Below are 9,678 nucleotides of genomic sequence, written 5' to 3'. Positions count from 1 at the left end.
CATTAATCCGTCTACTTTGAACCTGATAGAAGAGAAAGTGGGAAGTAGTCTACAAGATATAGGCACAGGAGGCCTCTTCCTAAGTAGGACCCCAGCAGCACAGACAATAAGAGAAACAATGAATAAATGGGATCTACTGAAACTGAGAAGCTTCTGTAAAGCAAAGGACACTGTCAGTAAGACAAAAAGGCTGCCTTCTGACTGGGAGAAGATCTTCACCAACCCCTCATCAGACAAAGGTCTGATCTCCAAAATATACAAAGAACTCAAGAAACTAGGCACTATATCTCTAAATAACCCAATTAAAAAATGGGGTACTGAACTGAACAGAGAATTCACAGCAGATGAACTTCGAATGGCCAAAAGGCGCTTAAGGTCATGCTCAACCTCCTTAGCGATCAGGGAAATGCAAATCAAAACCACTTTGAGATACCATCTTACACCTGTCAGAATAGCTAAAGTCAAAAACACCAATGATAGCCTATGCTGCAGAGGATGTAGAATGAGTAAAACACTCATCCATTGTTGGTGGGAATGCAAACTTGTGCAGCCACTGTGGAAATCAGTGTGGCGGTTTCTCAGGAAACTGGGAGTCAACCTCCCTCAAGACCCAGCAATTCCACTCTTGGGAATATACCCAAGAGATGTCCTATCATACCACAAAAGCATTTGTTCAACTATGTTCATAGCAGCACTATTTGTAATAGCCAGAACCTGGAAACAGCCTAGGTGCCCCTCAATAGAAGAATGGTTAAAAAAGGTGTGGAACATATACACATTAGAGTTTTACTCAGCGGTAAAAAATAATGACATCTTGAATTTTGCATGCAAATGGATGGACATAGAAAACGCTTTACTGAGTGAGGTAAGCCAGACCCAAAAAGAGGAACACGGTATGTATTCACTCATAAGTGGATTCTAACCATAATTTAAAGGTCTTTGAGCCTATTATTCGTGATCCTAGAGAAGCTAAATAAGAAGACGAACCTGATGAAGATTATTTAGCTATCCGCCAGGAGGTAGGAAATAGTCAAGAGTCCCAGGTAACCTTGGGTGCATGGGGGGGGGGGTGGGAGGGTTGTTGGAAGGGGAGATGGTTAGAGAGAAGGGAGTAGGGGAGGAATGGAGAAAGCTCGGTTGACCGGGATGGGGGGAAGGGAGGAAGGATGAATAAGGGATCAGGGAAGAATATATTTCAACTAAGGGAGTCATTTTAGGGTTTATAGGAAACTTGATTATATATGGGATCCCAGGTCCAAGGAGAGATCCCCAGATTGTTCTCTGGACAGAGGAGAGGGTGCCTGAACCGGCCTTGGCCCATAACCATACTGATGAATATTTTGCTTATCACCATGGATCCTTCATCTGGCGATGGATGGCGATACAGACGGAGATCCACATTGGAGCACCGGACTGAGCCCCCCAAGGTCCAAATGAGGAGCAGAAGGACGAAGAAAATGATGAAGGACTGCGAGGGATGCTATCACCCACTGATACTAGGGGTCGGATCTAATGAGAGTTTACCAAGGGCAGGTGGACTGCGACTGAACGAGCACGTGATCCAACCAGATTCTCTGAATGTGGCCGGATTCTCTGAATGTAGCTGGCACGGAGTCTTTCTGAGAAGCCATGGACAATGACACTGGGACTAATTTCCTCTGCATATACTGGATTTTTGGGATCCAGTCTGTTTGGATACTCACCTTCCTGGACCTGGAGGGAGGGGGGACAAACTTGAACTTCCCACAGGGCTGGAAACCCTGAATGCCCTTAGGGGCAAAGAGGGAGGAGGAGAGGGATGGGGGGAGTGGGAGGGTGTTGGGAAGAGGGGCGTAAATGGAAACTTTTATAATTTAATAAAATTACTTTCAAAAAAAAAGAAATTAAGAGCAGTTATTACTGACAATCAGAGTGGTTCTCCGTGTTGGTGGCCAGAATAAAAGGAAGCCCAGAGCTTTCAGTCAGTCACAAACTGTGAACTGTGCATCACCAGGGAAAGTAATATAGCAGGGATTCCTGGTTTCAGAAGCAACAGCATGTGGATTGCAAGCTTTGGGTTTGGAACGTCAGGTTCCTTAGCAGTGACAGTGGGCCACAGGTGGGTGAGAAACATGCCTGGGATGGTCGGGAGCATGGTCCCTGTAAACATGGACTTGTTCCCACATTGGGGGTGCCAGGTGAAGAAGAATGTATCAAATGGGGGGAATGTGAATCAAATAATTCCACACTAGCTCTAAATAAGGTATACTAACTTTTTTTTATTAAAAGAGAAACTCGCAAATTATAACAAAGTAATAGGAACTGGATCCAACATCCAGGTGTGGCATGTGGGAAGAAGAGTTGCCAGTTAGTGGGACCATGGCTTTTTGGTATCCAAAGGCATGCACTGACCTAGTCCAGACTTTCAAAGGTCATTGGCTGAATAAGGTTTCCCATCAGAATGGGTTACATATAATTGAGATGTTAGTCAAAGGGGTTCCGTGAAAATCACAACAATGCAGGCTGTAACCAAGACTATAGATTGTTCTCCACAAACTGACAGCAAAGCTCTAGTGCTAAACATAACACAACTCATTGAACCTTGAAAAATTGATTTGGTGCCTACATAGACCATTCATTTCTACATTCTACCATCTTAGGTATATAAGTGTATTCTGCACACTACCAAGCAAAAACAAGAACCTAGCCTCAAACTCTTGAATGTACATTGGTGCCATGACCATAAGATATGCTAGGGATTTGTTCATGCAAGTTTGTTAGAGTAACCAACCAATGTCCGGTTTGGCTTAAGGACCACTATACAAGATGGAACTTGTATCCAACACTGCTTGGGTACCAAGAACCAGAGACCAGTTATTCAGGGAGTTTGGTATAAGCAATAATATTGTCCTTTAAATGTAGCAATAAAATAACTGCTAATGGTACTTTCCTACACTAAGATGAGTATCTTAATACTCAGTCCTAAATAGATGCCTCTATCACCCCTGTTAGAGTTCCAGGAACCCAGAGGAAGAGGAGGAGTCAAAGAAGCTGGAAGACACCAAGTTATCAAGACGCTCTAAACTTATGACTCTCAACCTTCCTAATGGTGCAACATGTTCGTCATGTCGTGGTTGCCACAAAACATAAAATTATTTTCATTACTACTATGTAACCAATTTTAGTACTGTTATGGAATGTAATGTAAATATCTGATATGCAGGATATACAATATGCAACTCAAGTGAAAGGGTCACTAGGTGTTCCACCCACGAGGTTGAGAACCACTGCTTTAAACCATCGTGATCAAAGTTTGTTGTCTGAGGTTTCTGCCCTGCCATGTTTCCACAACTATTAAGCCCCAAAGAAATCACACAGAGGTCTACATTAATAATAAACTGATTGACCCATTAGCTCAGACTTCTTATTTACTCTTTTAACTAACATTAGCCCATTATTCTTATCTTTGTTATACACGTGGCTCAGTACCTTTTTCAGCAGCGTAGTCACATCTTGCTTCTTCTGTGTCTGGACAGGGCTTCAGAGGGAGTTTCCCTCTTCCCAGAATTCTCCTGTTCTCATTGACCCGCCTCTACTTCCTGTCTGGTTGTCCCACCTATACTTTCTGCCTGGCTAATGTTCAATCAGAGTTTATTTGAAATATAATTGACAGAATATAGACAATTGTCCCTTCAAAAGTTCATATGGACTCAGAGACTAGAGAGCAGCAAGCACAGGGCCTACAAGTATCCTCTTCGTTAATGTTATGGCTTCCAACTTAGGGTTTTCAGTGGGATTCGTGCATGTGCAAATGAGTGGCTCTCTGATTCTTATGCCTTCTCTTGGACTTTTCTTCACCTCTTTCTTTTTCTTGTTAAATTCTGATGAGACATTTATTGTTTTTTCTTTCTCAATTTTATTTTGCCATATTATATTACTATCACTTAGAAGCTAGTCTCTGTTCTAAGAAGAGAGGAAAAGGAATAGATCCAGATTGGATTGGATGTATGAAGGAACTTGAAGGAGTAGAACAAAGGAAAACCATAATCAAGAGATACTATATAAGAAAAAAATATTTTTAATAAAAATAAAATAAAGCTAAAAATGCAAATATTATTGTCATAAGGATAAGCATTCACCTCCCACTGACACCTTGAAGCAACACTAGAGGTATTGGAGTATTATTATTTGTGTGATTGATAACTTATTTATTACTTATTGTGAGTACTGTGAAGGAAGAGTAGGGTAAGGATGAGGTGCTTCCTACAACAAATACAGAAGGCAGTGAACCATTTTATGGAGTCAGCACTTGTCCTACAGACTTAACTAGTCTCATGGAATGGATCCCAAGTCACCAAAGTACATGGCAGGCATATCAATCCCTGAGCCTTCTCTCTAATACATAACTAATTATTTTTAAAGTTAATCATTGTGAACACCTTGAACCATTTATCATCAAGAAGCATTAGAAGGAAGGCTACTGCTGATGTTTCCACATTTCTGAAAATGAAGTTTTGAAGCTTTATTTGTTCTCTTCAGGTCTAGAATGGCACTATAATCCTAACGGTCCAATATGTATGGGGAACTGTAGAAGGCCGCAACCACACTCTCCACCATAGATGGCGCTGCACCGCCAGGTGAGCTAGAAAGCTCACACGTGTTGGTATTTTTCCACTACTCCCGAGGCATTTACCTGGGATTATGGACAATTGACCAATCCAAGAGTGACACGTCCGAAGCAGGGTCTGTTTTCTTTATAAGGGATGGGTTCCATCTTATCTGGGTCTCCGCCATGTGGCTTATGCTCTAGCTCCCAAGAGACATAAAGCTTTTCTGCAGAAGGATCCTATGTGTACCGCGTGGTTCTTGCTGGCGAGATGGTAGCGCGGGAGGACCCCCCAGTGATTTTAAAAAAGTAAAAATGGGGGAGAAGGCTGATTTACAAGGTCAAAAGCTTTATGTTATGTTGTTTGTGTTGTCTGTTGTGTACTGGATAGGAGAAAGATATTTAAACTTAGAAACTGCTAAGGATATGATGTTTTGGGAAAGAGGTTCTGTTTTCGTCTCCACAGAAAAGGAGAGCCTAAGGGTGTACTTGGGATTTATGTGATTTGAATCACCGAGACCTCCTAAAATGTTATAATGTTTACCCCTAAAATACAGCGGCCCAATAACAGCAGGAAGCAGCCAAAGAGACTAAACGACGCCCAAATTCCCTAAAAGTTTAAATGAGGTCCTTTCAAGCCTGCTTCTCTGAGTTCAGCTTTGCTCCATGCACCGGTTTGGGCGCGGAATGGGTGCAGCTGGGGCTGGAGGGCAGCTGGAGCGGAGCTTTGCTCTGTGGTTATGGTGGGAGGCATATTGCGCAGGCTCAGTTGGTGCCTGGCCTGGAGGGTATCACAGCTGTACCGAGAATGAGAGCGGTGCCACAGGCAGCCGGGCCAAAAGGCTTACAATGTACCTAAAACTGTGCTGGTCTCTGAGGGTAAAATGGCTCTGGTTCCATTTGGCTAAGCTAAACGATGCTGACTTCAGGCAGGACTGGTCGTATTTATCATAATAAAAACACAATTAAGGTTTAGATGCAGTAAACAGGCAGTACCGTATTACATCTACATAGTGCGACTTAAGTTTTTAAAAACAGCTTAGCATTTTAAGAACTCAAGTCCTCCTGAAAGATTGCTGTGTATACGCTTGGCTTGTCTGGTGTTTCGGGTTCCGCAGGGAGATGGATGCAAAGGGCCCTTGGATTTTGGGGTGATTGGGTCGTTGGCTGGATCTGTGAGAGTTTACAGCCGCTTTTGCTGTGGCACAGGTGTTGAGAGTTGGCTAGTAGGAAAGCGGCCCCGGTCGCCGCCTCTCCCATCAGCCCCTTGAGCCGCAGGGGCTCTGGTGTGGACCTTGAGATGTTGCCGCCTGTGCCGCCTAGGTCTGAGTGTTGGCTCCCGCCACACTCCCCCACCAACACAGCCGCAGAGGACTGGGTTGGCCCCGCAGGGAAGGCTGGGGCGCCTGGGGGTGGAGCCGCCACTTCCTGGCCTGGGACAGGCGGAGCCGCACAGCGGGACACGGGGATCCGCACAGCGAGCAGGCCCAGGGCCGCACACAGCCCTTGGATGGCGGGCGGGCTCTGGAACCCAAGGCCACCGTACCGGCAAGGAATACGGGAGCCAATAAATCCTAAACCTAATATCAACAAACAGGGCCTGCTGTATTGGCACAGACAAACAAGATTGCTCTTTAAAACAGAGACCTGTAGATCTCTAAGTTCAAGACCAGCCTACTTCCAGTACTGACTGTGCTAAATTTTTACACTGAGTTTTTTAATTCTCTTAAATGTTATTTTGGGAGATGTTTTTTTTCTAGAAATGCTGACATACATCTACTGACATTCATGCTATGGATTCGTCTGTCCAGAGGCCTGAGGACAAAGCCTCTGCTATGGAGCTGTCTGACCTGATTGCTGCGGAGCTGGCGGGTTCCTGAGGGATGGTCCAGCTCCTGCCCTTGGTCTGTCAGTTATTGCTATGCTGTTGTTGCTGTACATTACAGTGTTATTGTTGCTGTGCCATTGCTGTGCTGCTGGATTTCCCCTTGTTTTGTCAGTTATTGCTTGCTATCAGTTTCCCTTATCCTGTCAGTTATTTCTGCTAAACACTATGGGTATCTTCAAGACAGGTTACAAAATACCATGGTTATTCAAATTAAAAATTGGATAAATATCTATTTAAATAAAAAGGGGGGAAATAATAAAGGAACTGCCCCCGATGCTCTGTTCATTATACATTTTTTAAATGGCAGCACGGCCTATACCATGAAAAACAGAGACCCTCAATCAGTTATCTACCACAGTGGCTACAGCCCTGGATCAACAGGCTACCATAGATACATCTATTAGAGGTAGAATAAAAAACAGGTGGATATCTTATGGCAGCTTGCCCAATTGGACTGTAAATGGAAAACTCCAGCCTTATGTGTGACCAGTGTACCATATGAGAACTTTATAAAAGTGGCTAACTTGTCCCGAGAATTGTCTTTGTATCTTGCAGGAGAATTTTGATGATTTGCTGTCCTCCTTGAGATGGTCCATCATGACAATCAACTCCACGCGAGTGGACATAAGCTTGGCCAAAGAATTCCAGTCCTGGATTGTGTCTTTCTTTCCCTACTTCAAAGAATGGGTGGGGGTGGAAATGTTTTGGAACAGTCCTATGCTATGAAATAGTGTTTCTCCTCTGGATGGTCTGTTGACTCAAATCCCAAAATCGTAGGGACAAAGTGGTTATTGCACAAGCGCTGGCTGCCCTGGAACAGGGGCCTCTACTGATGTGTGGTTATCTATGTTAAAGCAGTAAGGTTTAAGCCAACCAGCTCCTGCACCCCTAGGACTGTGGTCCATGGCACAGGGTGGAGTGCTTGGCTTAGTTAGCCCTGAAGGTTGTCAAGCTGAAAAGCATCGCACAGAGAATGGCCCTCTCTGAGAGATAAGTCGCTCTGCATAAGGGTTTCCTGCCGTATATTCCCTTTCCCAGAAAAATGGCAGAGGGCAGACCGGATAGGTTCCAGGTGTCATGAACCTAGGGGCAGATTCCGTGTAAGCCCATTTTAATGTTTTCATTTTGGGAAGTGCGACCTCTATCTTTACCTTTTGAGGAAGTTGCCTTTCTGCTAAGAAGTAAAATTAGGGGGAGATGTAGAAGGCCGCAACCACACTCTCCACCATAGATGGCGCTGCACCGCCAGGTGAGCTAGAAAGCTCACACGTGTTGGTATTTTTCCACTACTCCCAAGGCATTCACCTGGGATTATGGACAATTGACCAATCCAAGAGTGACACGTCCGAAGCAGGGTCTGTTTCCTTTATAAGGGATGGGTTCCATCTTATCTGGGTCTCCGCCATGTGGCTTATGCTCTAGCTCCCAAGAGACATAAAGCTTTTCTGCAGAAGGATCCTATGTGTACCACGTGGTTCTTGCTGGCGAGATGGTAGCGCGGGACAGGGAACATACATATTAGTTGTAGGTAATAGCTATCTAATTGGATTTAAGGTCTTCCATACAAGAAGCATTGCCTAGTTCTAGAAATATAACTATCCAGGGCTAGTGTTATATTTACTAAATAAACAGAATTCCTAATTACAATCTAAATATCTAAATATTTGTCCTTGTACTCACAGATGACTATAGCTCTTACAACTATTCAAAAAATTCTTATAGCCTTAGATAAACACTATTAAAAATAGAAACCAATAGATATACAGATAACAGGTGATTGTTTGGTGTCCAATCATAACTGATCTGTCAATAACAGAACTCCTACAACTAAGGTTCAGGAAACATTATGTAAGACAGAGAAGAAAGACTGTAAGAACTAAGGGAACAGAGAGTTTGCTATGAGATTACAATTTCTAGAAATATAGTCAGCCCTAAAATTATATAGAAATAAATAGTATTATACAGACTAATTATATCATATTTATATATTTAGAAGGACAAATATATGTGTGTCATTGTGTGTGTGTACATATATAAAGGTAATTAAAAATAAAAATTAATTTAAGAGAAGAAAAGAGGTATACAAGAGACATTTAGAACAGTAAGGGAAGGAGAAATGGTATTACACTTTATATAAAAAATATATTAATAAAATTTTAACTTTAGAAATATGGAGTATTATCTATAAAAAAGTCTAACCATATGATAAAATATAGCAGAAAATAAACACTATAAATGTATACTACACTCTCAGGTTTGTGAGACCACTAGTCAGTCAGGTTTTAAATATATTCATTTCTTCACACTGTTTTGCAAATTCGTGAACTCTGACAGATTTTTCTAGAAATACATCATAAGAATATTGAAGTTTCTAATCTCGGTTCATTGTCATTTATTTAATAAATCTTACAGTAATAAAGAAAAAGTGCTATAGAGCCAGGAACGAGACTTGTAAATTAAAAATATCAGAAAATGTAAAACAAATTTCAAATTAAACATATTAAATATTCTCAAAGATTTTTTGTGTTAACCATTAAAAAATGAAGTGAAAAACACAATACAATATAATAAATATGCATCTGGGATTCTAGGTAAAGAATTGTAATGGTATAGGACTGGAGAGATCACTCAGAGGTTAAGAGTGTGTTGCGCACTTGCAGAGGACACAACTTCAGTTCCCTATGCCTACATCAGGAGGCTCACAATAGCCTGTGACTCCAATGCCAAGGCATCCCATTCATGTGCTTGCAATTCTGGCTGTAAAGGGAAACAGCACTCACATGCACATAGTCACATAAATTTAAAATATTTTTTAAAGAATTTGAAAGCTACATCTTAAAACAAATTTCATTTAAGGCAAAAATATTATTTCTCTGATTTTTCAAAAGAAGTGGAATTTTTATTGTACAATCTATACAATCAATCAAGAAAAACATTGAATAATTATAACCCAACACTGGATTATTGTCAGCATAATCATTTTGATCGACACATTAAGATTGTTGTTATAACAAAGCTAATACTCACTGGACATTTTACACAGAACACCAGAGGAGCCCATCAAGTCTTAGATTTAAAACTCAACAGCATGCAAACTTTTAGTGCAATAATCAAATTGATTATTTGAATAAAAGTTGTTGTGTCCAGAATGCAGCTCAGTTGTAGTCATGGTAAATTCTGTGTCTGAAGAGTTGATGACTGAACA

The sequence above is a fragment of the Myodes glareolus genome, chromosome 1 (genome assembly GCF_982192425.1).
Source record: "Myodes glareolus chromosome 1, mMyoGla1.1, whole genome shotgun sequence".
Taxonomy (NCBI): domain Eukaryota; kingdom Metazoa; phylum Chordata; class Mammalia; order Rodentia; family Cricetidae; genus Myodes; species Myodes glareolus.
This window is presented reverse-complemented; position numbering follows the sequence as displayed.